Source organism: Pristiophorus japonicus, chromosome 3 (genome assembly GCF_044704955.1).
Source record: "Pristiophorus japonicus isolate sPriJap1 chromosome 3, sPriJap1.hap1, whole genome shotgun sequence".
NCBI lineage: Eukaryota > Metazoa > Chordata > Chondrichthyes > Pristiophoridae > Pristiophorus > Pristiophorus japonicus.
This window is the reverse complement of record NC_091979.1, coordinates 313,931,210-313,953,509: the sequence shown is the minus strand read 5'-3', so window position 1 is coordinate 313,953,509 and position 22,300 is coordinate 313,931,210. Positions and strand designations below refer to the sequence as shown.

The 22,300-nt window shown below is 45.0% G+C and overlaps 1 protein-coding gene across 5 annotated transcripts in view; it reads left to right on the top strand.

Moving 5' to 3' along the window:
- The window catches only part of sgms1b (sphingomyelin synthase 1b), a 163,056-nt gene that overhangs the window by 14,841 nt on the left and 125,915 nt on the right, over positions 1-22,300 (top strand). For 3 of the 5 annotated variants that reach the window (XM_070876883.1, XM_070876880.1, XM_070876879.1), the window contains exons 1-2: positions 16,012-16,081; positions 20,434-21,380. The exons of the other annotated variants lie outside the window; for them this stretch is intronic. The gene's annotated coding sequence lies outside the window, so the exon portion shown is untranslated. Of the gene's footprint in view, positions 1-16,011; positions 16,082-20,433; positions 21,381-22,300 lie in introns of those variants that run through there. 5 annotated transcript variants of the gene reach the window in all.

Below are 22,300 nucleotides of genomic sequence, written 5' to 3'. Positions count from 1 at the left end.
ACAAACCTTCTAGAATTTTTTGAGGATGTAACTAGTAGAGTGAATAGGGAGAACTTGTGGATGTGGTGCATTTGGACTTTCAAAAGGTTTTTGACCAGGCCCCACACAAGAGATTAGTGTGCAAAATTAAAACACATGGTATTGGGGGTAATGTATTGACGTGCATAGAGAACTGGTTAGCAGACAGGAAGCAGAGAGTAGGGATAAACGGGTCCTTCTCAGAATGGCAGGCAGTGACTAGTGGGGTGCCGCAGGGCTTAGTGCTGGGACTCCAGCTATTTACAATATAAATCAATGATTTTAGATGAAGGAATTGAATGTAATATCTCCATGTTTGCAGACGACACTAAACTGGGTAGCGGTGTGAGCTGTGAGGAGGATGCTAAGAGGCTGCAGGGTGACTTGGACAGGTTTGGTGAGTGGGCAAATGCATGGCAGATGCAGTACAATGTGGATAACTGAGGTTATCCACTTTGGTGGCAAAAACATGAAGGCAGAATATTATCTGAATGGCGGCAGATTAGGAAAAGGGGAGGTGCAACGAGACCTGGTTGTCATGGTACATCAGTCATTGAAAGTTGGCATGCAGGTACAGCAGGCGGTGAAGAAGGCAAATGACATGTTGGCCTTCATAGCAAGGGGATTTGAGTAGAGGAGCAATGAGGTCTTAATGCAGTTGTATAGAGCCTTGGTGAGGCCTCACCTGGAATATTGTGTTCAATTTTGGTCTCCTAATCTGAGGAAGGAAGTTCTTGCTATGGAGGGAGTGCAGCGAAGGTTCACCAGATTGATTCCCGGGATAGCGGGACTGACTTATGAGGAGAGACTGGATCAACTGGGCCTGTATTCACTGGAGTTTAGAAGGATGAGAGGGGATCTCATAGAAACATATAAAATTCTGACGGGACTGGACAGGTTAGATGCAGGAAGAATGTTCCCGATGTTGGGGAAGTCCAGAACCAGGGGTCACAGTCGAAGGAGAAAGGGGTAAGCCATTTAGGACCAAGATGAGGAGAAACTTCTTCACTCAGAGTTGTTAACCTCTGGAATTCTCTACCGCAGAGAGTTGTTGATGCCAGTTCGTTAGATATATTCAAGAGGGAGTTAGATATGGCCCTGATGGCTAAAGGGATCAAGGGGTATGGAGAGAAAGAAGGAAAGGGGTACTGAGGTGAATGATCAGCTGTGATCTTATTGGATAGTGGTGCAGGCTCGAAGGGCCGAATGGCCTACTCCTGCACCTATTTTCTATGTTTCTATTATCTGAATGGTGACAGATGAGAGGCTTATAATGTTGCCAAAAAGAGTCGTAAGCCTGAGAATTAGAATTTAGCAAAGGAAGACCAAGAAATTGATTTGGAAAGGGAAAATAGAATGAGTAAACTAGTGAGAGAAAAAAAAATTGTAAAAGATTCTATAGGTATGTAAAAAGGAAAAGATTAGCAAAAGTAACTGTGGGTCTATATATCTGGGATGGGGGGGGGGGAGCGGGGATTGTTCGATGAGGAGAGATTGAGCAGACGAGGCCTATATTCTCTCGAGTTTAGAAGAATGAGAGAGAATCTCATTAAAACATACAACATTTTTTGAGGGCTTAACATGGTAGATGTAGGGAGGATGTTTCCTCTAGTTGGGGAGTCTAGAACCAGGGGTCACAGTCTCAGAATAAGGGGTTGGCCATTTAAGACTGAGATGAGGAGAAATTATTTCACTGAGGGTGGTGAATGTTTGGAATTCTCTACCCCAGAGAGCTGTGATAGCTCAGTCTTCGATAGATTTTTGGATTTTATGGGGATAGTTCAGGAAAGTGGAGTTGAGGTCGAAGATCAGCCATGATATTGAATGGCGGAGTAGGTTTGAGGGACTGAATGGCTTACTCCTGCTCCTATTTCTTCTGTGTTTGTGTTCAGGAAGAGAATTTTCTAGTGTTTCAGGGCATAATTTCAAGGTTGAAATGTTTGTCACTATTAGTAGCACAGTGAAAGTGGGATCCACAGTCACAGCACCGCCCCTGCTCTCTGGCCAGAGCGCGATTGGATACTGCTTTCCCTTTGCTTATTGGAGCTGCTTGTTATTGGTTATTTCTTCTGGCCTGGAGCTGTTCTGATTGGTCAAGCTCACCACGATGACTGATCACTTCATACAATGTTGCTGAATTTAAATATATTTCAGCCTTTGCCAAGGCTGGGGGCAGGGGAGGGGAAGTAGTACTGGGGGGAAAAAAATGAGGTGAAAAGATAGCCAATGTGAAGGCACAGAACAAGTCTGTGGCTAACTGACAGATGCATGCAGCACCTGTCGCCCTGTTTGATGTCTGACATAATAGAAATCCTGTTGTATAACTGGGTACAAGGAGGGCTCCCTTTGGCACATTTGGGTATTTTGGCTCTGTGCTCTTGGCACTTGGGTACCATTGGCTAAGCATTCTAATCTTGGAAACCCTTGCATCCAGGAAATGTTGTGTGCCCTCTTGAGATGATGCTGCTTTCCCACAAAGATAGCAAAGATGATCTGCCTTTCCAAAAAATGAGGACGAAAATTGCGGCCTTGCCGGGTGCGCACAGATGCGGATGCACCCGGTGAGGCCTCAAATGCTGGTTCTCTTTTGACAGATCAAACGCATCCCCACAGGAAGGACATCCGTGGGGCTGAGATTGGGCTATTTGAAAGTAAGACTTGCATTAAAATGGTGCCTTTCATGACCACCGGACGTCTCAAAGCACTTTACAGCCAATGAAGTACATTTGGAGTGTAGTCATTGTTGTAATGTTGCCCAACTCTTGCCCAGCAAATGTCCTTCAAACTCTTAAGCCTGGTAAAAGCAGGCGTATAGCCTACTTTTAAATATATTTCATTCTTCTATTAATCACTCTTTTTTTTTATATTAAAAACCTGTCCATTAAGGTAAGTTTATTTTTAACCCTATTAAAACATATTAAAAAAAAATCATTTTTTCTAAAACATTTAATTACATTCAATTTCAATAAATTTTAAATATGTGGGGTGTTTTTTATTTATTGTATTGCGTTTCTTGTTTTAGAGGGGTATTCTCATTGATATTAATGGGAGCTTGTACAGAGTTCCCATTATTATCAATGAGAATACTCTATAGTGATTGGTCCAGGCCCATGTGATTCCAGGATATGAATACGTACCTGGAAGGCATGTTCCTGTACACGGCACAGTGAATGAAGGCCTCCAACCGAATCCTACGTTCCTTCGGGACCACCAGGTATTTTCATAGATTTTTTTCGGGTCAGAGGTGTTTGTCCGAAGGAAGTCCCCGACCACAATTTTCCTCCATTATGTATTCTTCACTTGCATATAATTTGGTGTGTGTCATCAGTAGTACCTTGAAAGCATTGATAATCTCTGATTGCAATCTCTTCGTAGTTGACCAAGGCATCCTCGTCCATGATCAAGTCAGTGTAACTTGCGCTTGCATGGTACAGGTGCAGTGTCGAAAATCCAGAGTTCAGGAATCTGGACTCGGAACGATCGATGGCAGGGTCGTCCAGGATACGTAGAATGTTCTGGAATTGGGACCCGCTGACATCGGGGCCTCACTGCTGCTTGCCCCGCCACCGCTGCCAATACCGTGGGGCCGGCCGGCCCGACCACATCCTCAGCGGGGCCCTCTCCCCGTCCCCCTGTCTTTCTGATGTTCCGAAATCCGGAAATACCTGAACCTGAGCTCGTGTGTTTCCGGATTAGTGACGTCAGAAACACGGTTGTAAGTCCAGAAAAACCCCGGAACGGCCTCTGTCCCGAGGGTTAGGGATTTTAGATGCTGCGCCTGTACAAGTTTTCAGTCCTGCCATAAACTCCACTCCCTTGCCACTTAGTTAAACCTCCCAGCCATATGCTGAGAGATTGGCTGCACCACTCAATTCAAATACAAGCATTTTGTGTGATTTTATTTTTTCAAATATGTTTAGTTAAGTAGTTTCTTTTGAATTACATTTTTAAAAAGTCCACAAGGTTCTGTACTCCAGGATATTGGTTAGTCTTTTTCTTAACATCAGTGAAAGCATGGGATAAAACAACCAGTAGCTGAGATGATCTGAAAAGGGCCCCTTTGTTAGTTTCCTGGACATGCTGTAAATTTTACCTATGTATCATGGCAAGTGTGCATTCTTTGTAGGATATGGGGAACTCTGGTTAGTCCTCATGACTAGTCTGAAACAATGGAAGCCAAAATATCTATATAGTTTTTTTTCTTCCTCATTTCCATTTTAACTGTCGACCCCTTATTCTGACACTGTCCCCTAGTTTTAGATTCCCCCACGAGGGAAAGCATCCTCTCTGCATCTACCCTGTCAAGCCCCCTCAGAATCTTATACGTTTCAATAAGATTACCTCTCATTCTTCTAAACTCCAATGAGTATAGGCCCAACTTGCTCAACCTTTCTTCATAAGACAACCATTTCATCTCAGGAATCAACCTCGAGAACCTTCTCTGAACTGCCTCCAATGCAAGTATATCCCTCCTTTAAATAAGGAGACCAAAACTACGCAGTACTCCAGGTGTGGGCTCACCAACACTGTATACAGTTGTAGCTAGACTTCCCTACTTTTATACATGACCCCCCCCTTGCAATAAAGGCCAATATTCCATTTGCCTTCCTACTTACTTGCTGTACCTGCATGCACACTTTTTGTGTTTCGTGTACAAGGACTCCCAGATGCTCTGTACTGCAGCATTTTGTAATCTCACCCCATTTAAATAATTTGATTTTTTTTTTCCAACCAAATGGATAACCTCACATTTTCCCACATTATACTTCGTCTGCCAAATCTTTGCCCACTCACTTTATCTATATCCCTTTTTCAGATTCTCTGCTGCATCCTCACAATTTGCTGTGTATCATAAGCAAATTTGGCTACATTACACTCGGTCTGTTCATCCAAGTCATGAATATAGATTGTAAATAGTTGAGGCCCCAGCACTGATCCCTGTGACACCCCACTAGTTCCAGTTTGCCAACCTGAGAATGACCCATTTATTCCGACTCTGTTTTCTATTAGTTAGTCAATCCTCTATCCATGCTAATATATTACCCCCAACCCTGTGAGCTTTTATCTTGTGCAGTAACCTTTTATATGGCACCTTATTGAATTCCTTCTGTAAATCCAAATACACGACATCTACTGGTTCCCCTAATCCACTCTGCTTGTTACCCTCATAGAACTCCAGCAAATTTGTCAAACATGATTTCCCTTTCATAAAACCATGCTGACTCTGCTTGACTGTATTATGCTTTTCTAAATGTCCTGCTACTACTTCCTTAATAATGGATTCCAGCATTTTCCCAATGACAGATGTTAGGCTAACTAGTCTATGGTTTCCTGCTTTCTGTCTGCCTCCTCTCTCAAATAGGTGTGTTACATTTGAGGTTTTCTAATTCGCTGGGACCTGTCCAGAATCCAGAGAATTTTGCTGGATTACAACCAATGCATCCACTATCTCTGCAGCCACTTCTCAAGATCATAGGATGCAGGCCATCAGGTCCAGGGGACTTGTCCATCTTTAGTCCCATAAGTTTGCCTAGCACTTGTTCTCTAGGTTAATCATAGCTAAGGTTAATCATAGCTAACATGCAACATGTTTGAACCTATAATAAATACTTTAGTATGTTTGAAGGAATCCTGATCAATCAATGGAACCCAGGAATGGAGGCAAGAGCCCTGGTTTCAGATAGAGAACGGAAAAAAAATTGTGTAATCTGTTTGACCTCTTGATCAATCCTTCTGCTTGCTGATGCAGGTTGTGGAGTTGACTGGTTTAGATTGCTTGGGTATTGCATAACATTACAGCAGGGAAACCAGAAATAAAAATAAATGTAAACTTGGAAGTTAAAATTGAAATAAAAGCAGAAAATGCTGCAAATACTCAGCAAATCAGGCACCATCTGTGGAAAAAGAAACAGAATTACGGTCGAAGTTAAAACTACTTATTTTTTGCAGTCTTGTCACCAACAGCAGATTTATCTAATTGGAAGTTTTTGTCAGTTTATAAATTTGTCGTCATGGTTTTGTTCCTGCTCAATTTGTGAACCAGCTTTCATTTTTTTTGTTGCAAGATTTTTTTTCCCCTATTCCCCCTCTTTCCATTGGGAAACAAACATTTGAATTCCAACAAAATGAACAACGTCTGACTTTCTGTAGTAAATCTGTTTTTGTCAGTAATGTTCTTCTAGAAAAATCTATTAATCTGCTTGTCAAAGTACCGATGGGCTTTATCATAATGAATTTGGAAGATGCTTTGGGCAGGAAAAAATCTTGCTATGGGATTAGTCTGGACTGATCCGAGCGTGAGTTGTTCATTAAAGCTGTTTTGCTGTACTTCTGTTATTGCAGACAATAATCCAATTGGAACTTAATGAATCTGTTGCTATTAAAATAAAAAGCAATCAACAAACTAAATGGAAATCCCTCGACCGATAAGAGGTGTGTAACAGAAAGCAGTTCAGTTGAGCTCTGCTGCACTTTCAACAGGGAGTCAGGAATGTGTAAATGTATGAGGTGCAAAGCTGCCAGACAAACCAGGCTGCTTCATTTCAGCTGCCTTCACATCAGGACACTTTTGGAATGCAAGTACAGGCAGTCTCGCCTCTCCTCTTCCCTATGGTATCAACCATTCAGGCTTTGCTGCTGATGCACATACTCAAAAGCTTTGGAAGTGAGCAAGACTAAGAGGGTTGGATTGAAAAGTGAAATTGGTCTTGTAATTGATTAATTGAGAATCTTAAGAGGTTTAGTTAGACATATTGGATAATTAATGCAGGATATTTGGAGTCCCTGAAAGATTTGAAGGTTATTGAATTCAAATTTAGACCTCTACCTCAAGAGGCAGGAACTTTACTTTCAAATGATACCAAGTCTATAGTCTAACAACCAAAACAAACCAATGCAATTTGTTTCAAAGCCCTAAAATTGCAGTATAACGTTACAAAAATGAAGGAAAACAAAGCATCTTCATCTGCAGATGATGACTGATTTCGGTGTCTGACTAACTTGATTGAATTTTTCGAGGAGGTAACCAGGAGGGTCGATGAGAGTAGTGCATATGATTTTAGTGTATATGGATTTTAGCAAGGTTTTTGATAAGGTCCCACATGCCAGACTGGTCACAAAAGTAAAAGACCATGGGATCCAGGGCAAAATGACAAGTTGGATCCAAAATTGGCTCAGAGGCAGGAAGCAGAGAGTAATGGTTGATGGGTGTTTTTGTGACTTGAAGGCTGTTCCAGTGGGGTTCCACAGGGCTCAATAATAGGTCTCTTGCTTTTTGTGGTATGTATCAATGACTTGAACTTGAATGTTGGGGGTGTGATTAAGAAGTTTGCAGATGATACTAAAATCAGCTGTGTGATTGATGATGAAGAAGAAAGCTGTAGACTGCGGGAAGATATCAATGTACTGGTCAGGTGAGCAGAACAGTGACATGGAATTCAATCTGGAAAAGTGTGAGGTAATGGATTTGGGGAGGGCTAACAAGGCAAAGAAATACACATTAAATGGTAGGACACTGAGGAGTGTAGAGGAACAAAGGGACCTTGAAGTGCATGTCCACAGATCCCTGAAGGTAGCAGGCCAGTTAGATAAGGTGGTTAAGAAGGCATACGGAATGTTTGCCTTTGTTAGCTGAAGCATATAATACAAGAGCAGGGAGGTTATGCTTGGAACTGTATAAAATGAGTTTGGCTGCAGCTAGAGTACTACGTGCAGTTCTGGTCACCACATTACAGGAAAGATGTGATTGCACTAGAGAGGGTACAGAGGAGAATTACGAGGATGTTGCCTGGACTGGAAAATTTTAGCTATGAGGAAAGATTGGATAGGCTGGGTTTGTTTTCTTTGGAACAGAGGAGGCTTATTGAGGTGTATAAAAAGTGCATAGAACTGACCTATTTCCCTTGGCAGAGGGGTCAAGAACCAAGGGGCATAGATTTAAAGTAATTGGTAGGAGGTTTAGAGGGGATTTGAGGTGAAATTTATTCACCTAAAGGGTGTGGGAGTCTGGAACTCACTCCCTGAAAGGGTGGTAGAGGCAGAAACCCTCACCACATTTGGGGCTCAACTTTTCCTGTTCATTTGTGCCGTTTTTATAAAAACATTTTTTCAAAGTTTCCCCCCGGCGATCTGTACCAGCGTAACAGACTTAGTTAAGATTTTTCTAGGCCAGTTTGTTTTCACATAGGGGATGGGTCGTTCCCTCATGTCTATGCCAGTTTTTTCAATTGTTCGCAGTTTGGCCAACATTTTTTCGCTTAGGTCGGCGTATCTCCCAAAAAGCCTTCTGGTGAGTTAAGAAAACCAGAGCACATTCACACATCTGCGCTGAAAGACGTCATTGTTTTTAAATCGAAGATTTTGGAGGGAGTCAAGAACAATGTGAAAATCAATAATAAAGTTCAACTTTTTTTATCTGTCAACATAGAAGTGTAAATTTGTCACATGCCACCAGCGAATGTCTTGAACAGGGCTGGAGGGTTGTAGGTTTAGCCGGCAGAATTGGCCCATGACCACGCCCACGGGCTCGGCTACAAAATAAGCCGTTGGCGGGGGTGGGGGGGGGAGGAGGAGAGAGGAGAGGTGCCGATCGGAAAGCTTGGAGCCTAGGGAGGGAGGGATGTCATGACCTCGGAGGAGGAGGTCAAAGGTGCAATTTAAGTATGGGGGCAATGCTGACAATGCCATACCATCTGCGAGCCTTCTGCAACATCTATGTACGAGATAATTGATTCGACGTCATCGCATCAGGAACATCAGCCCGTAGGGTGCCGGGCAGAAGGCCTTGCCCGCCTTGGGTATATCGAGACAGGTGTTCGTATAAGGACATGGAGTAGGCCATAAGGCCCCTCGAGCCTGCTCTGCCATTCAATAAGATCACAGCTTATCTGATCATGGACTCAGCTCCACTTCCCCACCCGCTCCCCATAAACCCCTCATCCCCTTTGTGGGCCACCCCGACCTGCGAGAGGACACCACCGCAAGTCGGTAGTATAAGAGCTGGAGCATGACATTGCAGCTTCCAGCGTGAGCCGACACAAATGTGCAACGGCTTTGAGGCGGGCAACTGGGTGACGTCATCAGGACCCAGGTCGCCGTTTGGAGCATGGGCAGAAGCATCGGCAGGGCTCTGGTACAGCGGAGGAGTGGGAAGATCTTGGTGGACTTACGACGAGTGATCAGGGAGGAGGAGTGATGAGGGATCGTGGCTGAGATTTGATGGGTGTTCGTGGTGGAGGAGCGGCGAATGTTTGTGGTGGAGGAGCAGCAAGAGTTCGTGGCGGAGGTGCAGCGAATGTTTCTGGCGGAGGAGCGGCGAATGAGGGTACAGGTCCCAGAAGAGCGAGGGCCCAGGGGCAGCACGGGCAGGTCCACACTGCAATATGTGTGTGTACTAGGTCCGTGCAGCAGAGCAGGTCTCCAGTCATCCTGGTTAACTCTTGCCACTGGATAAAGACCTAGCTCTGTCAAGCCCGTGTGGTGGGTGATATGCAACGGTCACCACATATTAAGAAAAATCCACGCACAGGCATCTTCCACCCCTTCGATTGGAGTTCAGGACTGGAACATCGGGTCCTTCATTGAAACATCTGTGAACTCGTGGAAGTAAGTCATCCTCATTCGAGGGGTCGCCTATGATGATGATCCCCTTATCGTTTAAGAAACTGTCTATTTTTTGTCTTAAATTTATTCAATGTCCCAGCTTCCACAGCTCTCTGAGGCAGTGAATTCCACAGATTTACAACCCTCAGAAGAAATTCCTCCTCATCTCTATATTTTAAATGGGCAGCCTCTTCTAAGATCTTGCCCTCTAGTTCTAGTCTCCCCATCAGTAGAAACATCCTCTCTGCATCCACTTTGTCAAGCCCCCTCATAATCTTATATGTTTCGAAAAGATCACCTCTCATTCTTCTGAATTCCAGTAAGTAAGAGGCCCAACCTACTCAACCTTTCCTTTTATGTCAACCCCCTCATCCCCGGAATCAATCTAGTGAACCGTCTCTGAACTGCCTCCAAAGCAAGTATATCCTTTCATAAATATGGAAACCAAAACTGCACCCAGTATTCCAGGTGTGGCCTCACCAATATCTTGTATCGCTGTAGCAAGACTTCCCTGCTCCACCCCCTTTGCAATAAAGGCCAAAATACCATTGGCCTTCCTGATCACTTGCTGTACCTGCATACTATCCTGTTGTGTTTCATGCACAAGTACCCCCAGGTCCTGCTGTACTGCGGCACTTTGCAATCTTTCTCCATTTAAATAATAACTTGCACTTTGATTTTGTACCTCCACCTGAGTGATGCAGAATGTGTCAGAAGGCTGTGTTTCTGCAAAGAAGTTGTAAGTGAGATCTGTGAGTTGGTCAAAGCAGACCTGCAACCTAGAAGCATCAGAAAAGTGAAGGTTACTGCTGCACTTTCATTCTATGCCTCCAGATCGTTTCAAACTGCAACTGGGGATGTGTGCGCTATCTCTCAATATGCAACACATGTCTCCATTCACCAGGTCACGGCTGCACTGTACACACGTTGAAATGACTTCATCAAGTTCCCCATGACCACCCAAGCAATCCATGACAGGGCTGTGGGCTTCTCCAGGACTGCTGGCTTTCCAAAGGTATAGGGCTGCATTGATTGTGGCTACATTGATTGTACCCACATTGCCTTGTGAGCACCTTTTTGAAGGATTCCGAGATGTACAGGAACAGAAAAGGCTTCCACCCCATTAATGTGCAGCTTGTGTGGGACGCCATGCATCGCATCATGTCAGTTGATGCAAGATATTCTGGCAGCACCCATGATGTGTTCAGCCTACGTGACAGTGTTATATCTGCCATGTTTCAGCAACAGCCCGAAGATCCGAGCTGGCTACTGGGAGATAAAGGGTACGGCCTCACCACCTGGCTCATGATGCCCCTATACGTAACCGGATGGAAGCTGACCGGAAATACAACATGTCGCACATTGCGGCGCACAGCATCATTGAGCGGACCATTGGCATATTGAAACAGCGTTTCAGATGCCTGGACCATTCTGGAGGCTACTTGCTGTACTCCCCTGAGATTGTCGGTCAGTTCACTGAGTGGTGTATGCTGCATAACTTAGCCATCATGAGGCAGCAGCACCTGGTCGTGGAAGACCCACCTGTGATGCGAATGGCTGATGATGCGAAAGATGCAGGTGACGAGGATGAGGAAACCATGTAAGTGCCCGAGGCTGCAGCACGACAGCGGAGGAGGGTGGGCCATCGTGCTTCTTTAACAATTGCTCGAGCCTTGTGCCAGCAACTCATCCGTGGACGCTTTACTGATGCCTGAGGGCTCAGCGACAACTATTGCACATAGATATGTTTACTGTTTGGAGCTGTTTCATAATGTTGTGTTATATTAATGGAACATGATTCAGTTTTAATGTAAAATATATTTTATTCAAAAGTTTACAATGTACTTAACTTAAATAAAATTATTCTTGTATCAAACTTTACTTTAATCTAAGATCACTTAAAAACTTGTAAATTTACATAACTTACAAAAAACTTTTAATTTGAGAACTGTTCCATCAGTAACAATAATAACAGCAGCAAAGAAAGGCTGTACCCATCCATCTCCTCCCTTCATTCTAAGACCGCCCGCTGCGTTTGGTCTTGGACACTCCACCACCCTTGCCTGCAGGCAGTGGCAGTGTTTCTGGGTTTGGTACCAAGCTTATTCTTTCTAACATCTCTTGTATTGCGCACCTCTTGAGGGTGGGGGAGACGTCGGTGTCCAGTGGCAAGTTGGAGGGCCCGGCTTTGGGCTCTTGAGAGGCTGATGTGGGGATTGGAGTGGGAGTGACAGTTGATTTGGTCAATGGACGCAGGGTCTGGGCATGTTCCCTTATTGCAGCAGCTAACTCCAACATGCTGACCCTCATGTGCTCAGATAGTGTCTCAATGACCTGCATTTTTCCCTCCCTCCTGTTGAGCAAAACTGTCTGAACGACCTGCAACATTCCCTCCCTCATGGTCAGTGACATGGTTTGCACTACCTCTGACATTCCCTCCCTCATGGCCATTATTCCCTCACTGATGGTCCTGGATATCATTCCCATTTCTCGTGTGATTGCTGTTACTTCTCCTGACAGTCCTGCTACTTCATCATTCACCCCACTGATGGCGTCCAGGAGTGATCAGGTAAGGTCAACGCTCTCCGCACTCAATGACATCATCTGAACCACATCTGTTTAGATCCTGCACCTATACTGTCGAGCTCTCCTTCCCCTCCTCCCCACTGGTGTGGCTCGCACCGCAGCCTGGGACGGTGGGGCCCTGGGTGTGCCTCGCTGCATCCCACCATTCTCGGAAGGTGTGGAACTATGGAATGTTCTACCAACACTCAAACCACTCGTCTCGGAAGGGGCTGTCACCTCCCTGAGCGGCACCTCCCCCAAAGTCAGTACAACAGTGGGAGCTTCATCCAGCTCCATCTCCTCCCCCTAACTCCCATGTTCTTGGTCTGGAGTGTTGGATTGGAAGATGTTCTCCTTCAGGCTCATCCTCATCTGAATCATCATCTGCATCGTCTGGGTTGGCCTCAAGTTCTGCAAAATATAACGGAACAGTCAAATGGTTAGTAGCAGAGGAGGGGGCAGGATGGGTGGTATGCGTAGGCTCACATCGTAGGCCAGGCAGCAGGTTGATTTGAAGGGCCAAGCTGAATTTTCAGGACTTGCCCTTTCCCTCGAGTGTGGGCCCAGCTTGTGCAGCGATAATTGCTTTTTTCCAGGCAGGACCCCGTCAAAGCAGCGACCACCTTTTCCAAGGGTGTTAGTGGGTGCAGATTTGCTGGGCCTCCTCCTATTCGAGTTCTTTCCCTTTTTATTATATGCCACCTTCCTCTGCAAGATGAAAATGCAACTTTGTAGAGAGGGTGTCTTTCTGCTGGGTGGGACATATACAGCTGGTCACATTTACAATTGAAATTGTAATTCCATTGAATAAATGAAAATATTACTTCCACTAACTACTTGACCAAGGTCCTGCCACTTTTTACACTGGCCTCCAGATCTCATGGTGGTCACCATTGCGTAGTAATCTTCTGCAACTTGGTTCCAGCGTTTCTTCATTTTTCTTTGGGTGGAACTTTTATGTGATCTCTGCTGGTATCCAGCTCCTACCATCTGTTCTCAATCATAGTAACTAGTGCCTCCACTTCTTCCTGTAAGAAATTCTTGGTCCTTGTTCTGCGTTGCATCTTGTATTGCTCCAGCTGCCATTTTCCCAATGCTCTCACATCACTCCTTCTCTCACTACGCAACTGGCTCTTTAAAAATGGCCGATTGTAACGATGTCAAAAATGTAACTTTTTTTTTTTCCTCCGCGCATGTGCAGAAGGTGTGGCTTCGTTTTTCAGCGCAGACAGCAGGCTCCACCCCCCAAGGTGACTGGACACTCTGCGCGCCGCCAAATTCGAATTATACATCGGAGAAACTTTGGCAAAATATTTCTGGCCTAGAAAACTGGGCGTAACTCTGGCAAAACACCAGAAAATGGGCTTGGGGGAAGTGCCGTAACCTACAGGGCTACGAACTAAGAGCTTGAAAGTGGGATTAGGCTGGATAGCTCTTCGTTCGCTGGCGCGGACATGATAGGCCGAAATGGCTCCTTCCGTGCTGTAAATTTCAATTATTCTATGATTCTAATGGTTTTCCCCCACACCACCTAGAGGGCCCAAATTTCCACATGATTCGCACCTGATTTTTAGGAGCAACTGGTGGAGAACGGACTATTTTAGAAATCTCAATTCTCCACATTTTTTTTTCTGCAGTTCTAGTCAGGTAGAACAGTTCTAGTTTAGAACAGAATTTTTTCTTCAAAAGGGGGCGTGTCCGGCCACTGACGCCTGATTTGAAAGTTTCCACAGTGAAAATTTACTCCAAACTAAAGTAGAATGGCGCCAGTGAAGATTTTTGTAGAACTGAAAAAACCTGTTCTACACATTAAAAAAAAATCAGGCGCAGGTTACAAATTAGGCGTCCAGAACGAGGTGGGGGGGAAGGGAACTCATTAAATTCGACAATAAATCCTTATTTATACTTCTACAAATATTATACAAATAAATCCAACCTGAATAAACATTTATAAGCCAAGAAAAGATTAAATAAACCATCTTCCTACCTGTGTGAAAGTGCTTCAGCCAGGGAATTCTGCAGGTGAGAGTGAGAGTGAGAGTGAGAGTGAGAGTGAGAGTGAGAGTGAGAGTGAGAGTGAGAGTGAGAGTGAGAGTGAGAGTGAGAGTGGCCTCATTCACGCAGCCCCAGTGAGGCCATTGGGCCAGGGCTAGGGGCTGCGTGCTTCGGTGCCTGGAGCTACTGCACTTGCGTGCTGACTGTAGCGCGCATGTGCAGAGGTCCAGGCACTGTTTTCAGCGCCGGGACCTGGCTCCGCCCCCCCACAGCTTGTGCTGGCTGCGCCAAGTGCCACAGGACCTGTAAGTCGGTGGAGAATACCAAGGATTTTTTTAGGCGCGAAAAACGGGCGCCCAGCTCGGAGGGGCGCCTGTTTTTTTTCTTGTGGAAACTTGGGCCCAGAGAGTTGCAAAGATTTTGAGCAAAGTTGTCAAAGCAGCATTGAATGATGAGATTTTGTACAGCATGTTCTACCCCACAGGATTCTGCATGGATATCGAGGACAAAGAAGCAGCATTCACCCTCCAGTAATTGTGCCAGAAAAACTGTTTCCAAATAGATTTGTCCCCCTGCCAACCATTATTGCCCTGTGTGTCAGTGATGCACAATGGCACACAGTGCAATAAAGGATTGCTGGCGTGGAACAAAGTTGGCTGCTTCGCCAAAATGGAAATAAAGCAGGACTGTACTTTGTTCATGACAAATGCTAAATATCCATTTCATATACCTAAGCAGCAAATACTATGATGCTCAGAAAGTAACACATGCAGGCTGGTGATTTATTTGCCAAAGGAACAGTCTCCGAGCGCATGCTCATTGGTTGTTTTGTGTAAAGGAAGCTTTTTTTTAGCAATATGTTTGTTTTTGGTGTTAGTGTCATATTGGGGACAGGTGCGGTTTATGGGAAAAGGGGATGCCTGACATAAAATCCAAGTTTGTTCACCTTTGTATACTTGATCGGGGAAGAAAGAGAGGCATGAGTGATGGAAGAAAACGTTGTCCATTGAAGTATTGCAGGCGGACAAATGTTGACATCTTTTCTCTTTCGGGTAATTTGATCACAAGTGTAACGTATGAAAGTGATGGGCAGGTAAAAACCAGCTGGTCCACCAAGGCTGCCACAGTCTCGTGATGGCTGGAGTATCATGACTCGACACTCTTCCACCCCTGCAGCCATGTAATCTCGAAGTGTTTTTTTTTAGAAAAGGAAAAACCCGGGGCCAATGAGCGAAAAATACGCTGGGAAATTTCTCACCTACCCCCTCAGGCGATCACAACTAATCCAGGTGATCACATGGATCATGTGTTCTTTGTAAAGCCGCTTTGCGCAATATGAAATAGAATAGAGAAAATAGGTGTTGCCCTTGCATCAGTGGTGGCATTCTTACCACTGAGAAAATTATGGGTTCCAGCCCTACTTGAGACTTGAACACAGCACAGACTGACTCTTCAGTGCAGTACTTGAGGGCGTGTGCTGCATTGTCGAAGGTGCCATCTTTTGGATGAAACATTATGAAGCCTTGCGGGTGAACATAAAAGATCCCCAAACATTTCTGACGAAAGGTGATCAACCTGAAACGTTAACTCTCTTTCTCCACAGATGCTGCCTGACTTGAGTATTTCCAGCATTTTCTGTTTATTTCAGATTTCCAGCATCTGCAGTATTTTGTTTTTGTTCTCTTTTTTTTTGAAGAGCAGATGAATTCTCCACGTGCTCTGGTCAATATTTATACCTCGGACAACATCACAAAGAGATTATCTGGTCATTAATCTCATTGTTATTTATAGAGCTTTGCTGTGTGCAAATTGGCTGCTGTTTCCCAACATTACAACAGTGACTGCACTACAAAAGTGCTTCATTGGCTGTGAAGCATTTTGGGATGACCTGAGATTGTGAAAGGTACTTTATAAATACACGTTCATTCTTTCTACCATGTCAATGATTTTTTTAAAACTTTCTTATTGTGACCACTTGCACCTGAAGGAAACATCCTGAAGATGGGAGAAGCCCAAGATGACATTTAGACATTTTAAGCTTTAGACTTTATCATCCATCTATTTTGCTTTGCATCCTTCCCCCAGTCGAGATTGGCACTTCCTGTAACAGGAACAAGGGAGGGATTAAAATTAGTTATTGGGGAAAGTGAAAGTAAATTATTGTTTGCTAATTGCAAAACCTAAACTAAGACGATGAGAAAATGGGCTGCAGACAGTTAGTTTCTATATTCCAAGGTTCCAATTACTATCTATGGGCCCAAGTTTTGGGCCGCGCCGCCGACCTGGACGCCCGTTTTTCGCGCCACAAAGTGCGCCTTAAAAAAACTTAGATTCTCCGGCTCCCTGCTGGTCATCTTGAGTCAGGTGCGGCGCAGCATGAGCAGTTGAAGGCGGAGCTAGGTACCTGCGCTGAAAACAGTACCGAGACCTCTGCACATGCGCGCTACAGTGGGTGCGCATGTGCAGTAGCTCCAGGCGCCCAAAACTGTGGGAGGGGCCCGAAGCACGCAGCCCCAGTGAGGCCATTCGGCCAGGGCTGCCTCCCACGCCCAGCTCCTGCACCTTCCCGACCCGACCCCCCCCCCCGGACCGGACCCAACCCGACCCGCGCTCATCTCTTTTTCCCCCCCCCCCCCCCCCCCCCCACACGACCTGACCTCTCCCCTTCTCCTTTCTTCCCCCCCCTTCTCCTTCTCCTTCTTCTCCTTTCTTCCCCCCCTTCTCCTTTCTTCCCCCCCTTCTCCTTTCTTCCCCCCCTTCTCCTTTCTTCCCCCCCCCTTCTCCTTTCTTCCCCCCCCCCTTCTCCTTTCTTCCCCCCCCCCTTCTCCTTTCTTCCCCCCTTCTCCTTTCTTCCCCCCCCCTTCTCCTTTCTTCCCCCCCCCTTCTCCTTTCTTCCCCCCCCCTTCTCCTTTCTTCCCCCCCCTTCTCCTTTCTTCCCCCCCCCTTCTCCTTTCTTCCCCCCCCCCTTCTCCTTTCTTCCCCCCCCCTTCTCCTTTCTTCCCCCCCCCTTCTCCTTTCTTCCCCCCCCCTTCTCCTTTCTTCCCCCCCCTTCTCCTTTCTTCCCCCCCTTCTCCTTTCTTCCCCCCCTTCTCCTTTCTTCCCCCCTTCTCCTTTCTTCCCCCCTTCTCCTTTCTTCCCCCCCTTCTCCTTTCTTCCCCCCCTTCTCCTTTCTTCCCCCCTTCTCCTTTCTTCCCCCCCTTCTCCTTTCTTCCCCCCCTTCTCCTTTCTTCCCCCCCTTCTCCTTTCTTCCCCCCTTCTCCTTTCTTCCCCCCCTTCTCCTTTCTTCCCCCCCCTTCTCCTTTCTTCCCCCCCTTCTCCTTTCTTCCCCCCCTTCTCCTTTCTTCCCCCCCTTCTCCTTTCTTCCCCCCTTCTCCTTTCTTCCCCCCCTTCTCCTTTCTTCCCCCCTTCTCCTTTCTTCCCCCCCTTCTCCTTTCTTCCCCCCCTTCTCCTTTCTTCCCCCCCTTCTCCTTTCTTCCCCCCCCTTCTCCTTTCTTTCCCCCCCTTCTCCTTTCTTTCCCCCCCTTCTCCTTTCTTCCCCCCCCTTCTCCTTTCTTCCCCCCCTTCTCCTTTCTTCCCCCCCTTCTCCTTTCTTCCCCCCCTTCTCCTTTCTTCCCCCCCTTCTCCTTTCTTCCCCCCCCCTTCTCCTTTCTTCCCCCCCCTTCTCCTTTCTTCCCCCCCCCTTCTCCTTTCTTCCCCCCCCTTTCTCCTTTCTTTCCCCCTCCCCCCTTTCTCCTTTCTTTCCCCCTCCCCCCCTTCTCCTTTCTTTCCCCCTCCCCCCTTTCTCCTTTCTTTCCCCCTCCCCCCTTTCTCCTTTCTTTCCCCCTTCTCCTTTCTTTCCCCCCCTTCTCCTTCTCCTTTCTTTCCCCCCCCCCTTCTCCTTCTCCTTTCTTTCCCCCCCCCTTCCCCCCCTTCTCCTTCTCCTTTCTCTCCCCCCCCCCCCCCCCACCTTCTCCTTCTCCTTTCTCTCCCCGTCAGAAAGTGAGAGGCACTCACACTCATACAGACAGAGATAGAGACACTGACAGAGACACACTTGGTGGGGGCTGGGGGGGCGCGCGCCATCCCAGCACGCTGTTGGAGGGCTCCCGGTGCTGCAGTCGGTAAGTAGAAAATGTTTTATTTATTGATTTTAAAAAATATATATTTTTTTTGTGATTTATTAGTTGATTTATTGATGTTTTTATCATTTATTATTGATGATGGCTCTTTATTTGTAAAACTGAAGTGTTTAATGTTTGTAAACTTCCCTTTAAACCCCCCCCCCCCATTCCCTACACCTGATTTGTAACCTACGCCTCATTTTTCTAAAGTGTAGACAAGGTTTTTTCGAGCGTACAAAAATCTTCTCTTACTCCATTAGTTTGGAGTAAGTTTTCACTGCCGAAACTTTGAAAACAGGCGTAAGTGGCCGGACACGCCCCCTTTTGAAAATAAAATTCTGTTCCAAAGTGAAACTGTTCTAACTGACTAGAACTGGAGCAAACTAAATGACGAGAATTTGAATTTCTAAGATACTCTGTTCTACACCAGTTGCTCCAAAAAATCAGGAGCAACTGAGGCTGAAACTTGGGCCCATTCTCTGGGTCTGTTGACAGGTCCTGGATTAGGAGAGGACCACATGAGCAATTAGAAAAATACCAAGCAGAAGGGCAAGAAAGAGAAATGCCAGGAAGAAAGGGAGAATTATGTATGTACTGTTGCAAAAGGTAATTACAGAATTTACGACTAAATTTAATCGCGCTATGTAATATCATGGGAGGGAGGAGACTTTAACTGAACCCAAAATATACTCGAGAAGCAAAGACCGATCATCCAAGGCAGCAAAAACCTTTTGCAGATGCTGTTGAAATCTGTAAATTGATGTCTGGCATTTCATTAACCTTTGGTTCGATTGTTTCATCTTCTGTCCCCCACATGCAAACTACCTGTTTTCTCTTTGTACTGCTCCTGTGGATGCAGAACAGTTTGCGCAATTAGAAGGATACATCATTCAACTCCCATTGAGGACTGGGCTATGGTGGCCGGACATCTCTCTTGGGTGCCTGAGGAGCTGTCCTGTCCAAATACACATTTGTCTTGTAGATTTTCTAAGACATAATCATACACTGGGCATATTCAATAAGTGTGTGGAAGAAAAACTAATAAACTGTCCCATTGCTACTATTAATGACTTGTTGCTTTGGGTCAGCATTTAGGAACCATGGCAGAGTTGGCTCAATCAGCAGGCCACCCGCAAAAGCTTCTTCTGCCTGAGCTAATCAGTTTTTATAATGTTATCCTGCAGCTTTTGGAGGAATGTTTCTCGTTTACGGATTGTGTTTTTAAAAAATTGTTGGATACAGCATACCAGGAGATAGATTTTGCAATGCAAATACTTGCAATAGATCGTGGGTGTAGTCTCCAAAAATGGCTTTTCTGTTGTCCTCTCTGGAAGTACTTCATATTCACACCAATATTAGTTTAGGGACCACTTATCACTAAACTTGATGTTCCCATCTTCAAAAAGTGAGCATTTTGCAAACATTTTCATTTGAAAATAAGCAGAAATCTCGTAAAAATCCAGAGTGATGAAGTAATTGCGAGTTACTTAAATGACCAATCACAACTGATGTATTTGTCATTACTGCAAAATCAGCCAATCACGATCTCTGTACTGGATCAATTAGAGTCAGTGACACCGAAACAATGTCGTACTGCATGCACCTAGTTGCGGGAGCCAAAGGCAACATCATTTATTTTTTGGACTCGAGCTGGATAAAATTTTTCATAAGTGTCCAACAGTGGAAATTTACTGAAACTAGAGAAGCTAAAATTGTAGAGAATGCCAACAAAATTTAGATCTGGAGCTGGTTATTACACCAGAAAGATTCGCAACAATCCCACATACGATTGGATATCATTGGCAGTGCTACATGTGTTTCACTGATAAAACTAAGATCGACAGAGCCAAGAAATAGCAAGAAAGAGAAAATTAGAACTATGAATGTGAGTATATGTAATTTTACAGTATTTCCTATGAAACTGTCAGCCTACAAATGTTTATATCCAACTTTTGTTCTTTAGTACAATGGTTATGCTGTTTGACACGTTCCATTTTGTGGGCCTGCTTCTGCCCCATTTACTTCTGTACAGACTGACTCTAAACTTCTCACTCTGGTCATAGTGCACACAAACACAGCAAAAGGCCAGGTTTTTTGATCAAAGGTCATTGTCAGTGGGGTTGATTAGAATATCCATGTTATCATTCCTTTGCAGCCATTGCAGAACCAGTACAGAGAGGAGAGGAGTGAAGCCGCCATCAAGGTTCGACTGCTTCGCTCAAAGACGACAGACCCCAAGGCTATACCTGCGAGGGCTTCTAAGCTTCTTCCAGTGCAGTGCCTTCTTTGCAAGGACAAGAACATTGTGGAGAGATACAGCCAAAAGAGACGAGAAGAGAGGCTGGTACAATGTGAGACTAAAACTGCAGGTAACTGCTCCTTGCAGCAGAAACCTGCAACGATGAGGCAATCCTGTTGCATATCCGTGGACAACAGCTTGTTGCCCTTTAAGCAATGTATCATCTTAGCTGCTACCAGAGCTACACCAGATTTCTGACGAGAAAGGAGCAGGAAGACCCTCCAGAAGGCACCCTCTACCCAACAGGATATTGGCATTTCTGTGATGGCGATCGAGGGCAGGATTGTAAAGAACCGTGAAGTTCTTAGAATGACCAAGCTGAACAGTTTGTTTAAGAAATGCATTTTTGAGAAAGAGGGTACCGATGATGCGCTTAAAACATATAATCTTAAACGTAGAATGCAGAAATCTTATCCTTTCCTGAAATTTGTCAGATCGTCACACAGGAATGAATGATCATGTTTTTTTTTTAAGATCTTGCAACAAGTTGTTGAGGCAGTCCGAGATTTGCTTTCAGAAATGAGTACATGTGAGACTGACGCAGACATGGATACCAGCATGGATCCTGGAACAAAGTTCCTGTTAGAGGATTGAATTTAAGACCCGATTGCACACCCAGTACTCCAAAGGACCATGAGTGGAGACTTGAAGATGATGTACTTGTCACAGACTGGATGACGCTTCCTCCAGCACCAGCAAGTGTATTGGAGTTTGCACATTGTTCATGGAAAAAGACCCAGTGTGCACAAGGAAGGTGCTTTTGTCTTCTCAACAAGTGACCTTGCACCGACATCTGCTCATGTGTAGGTTGAAAATGTTGCTTCTTTGCCTGAGATTTCTAGGGCTGAGGAAACAGACCCTTGATTCTGATGATGATGATGATGATTCATAGTTATGCATTCCTTTTCAGCCTCAACATTTTTTCAGATCTATTTTTGTTTTTCAGTACTTGTCTTTTTTTTTAAATCAATATTTTTTATAATTATATGCTTGACAAATGAGTGAGGATGTCTGAAATGTGTGTATGAACTGAATGGCAGATTTCTTTCTTAGCAATGGATATGAAAACAAAACTTAGATTTATGTGTAACTGTTCCATATGATGCGACCAGACCCCCTCGACTCAGTGATGCTGCTTTTTAAATTATTCTGCACTGTCCATGCTTAAAATTTAGCAGTAGCACTGATATGTCACCATTGCTAGGGAAAAGTTCATAGCAACCATTTTAACGTTTTTCTTTGTTTTTGGCCATTTCTTTATAATGCTCAATTTTCAGACTTGGGAACATTTGGTTTTGCTTCAGATACATATGTTTAACATATTTAGCATGGTTCTAGGTACTTCCCACACAGAGACTGCGGAACTAAAATATCTAGGCAAGAAAACTGGCTTCGGCCCACGGTCTACAAACGTTTTGTGAATTCCACATCTTTTTCTTAATATGTAGGTTTCATGTATGCACCTGTGAGTATGCTCACAGGTTTGTAGAGCTGTTGCACAAAAACCCCCCCCAAAAAATATATAAAAAAAGAGGGCAGTTAAGTGTCTGGAGTGTCCCCCAGATCGGGGGGCACTTGATCTAATGTTTATTTTGTTCCCCCCCCAAAAGAGTTGTAGAGCTGTTGACGACAAAATAGTTGTAGAGCTGTTGAGTTGGGAATGATTTAGCCAATCATGTGATGTTCAAGACTCAATAAAACCCCAGCCAATTGGGTTCAAGGG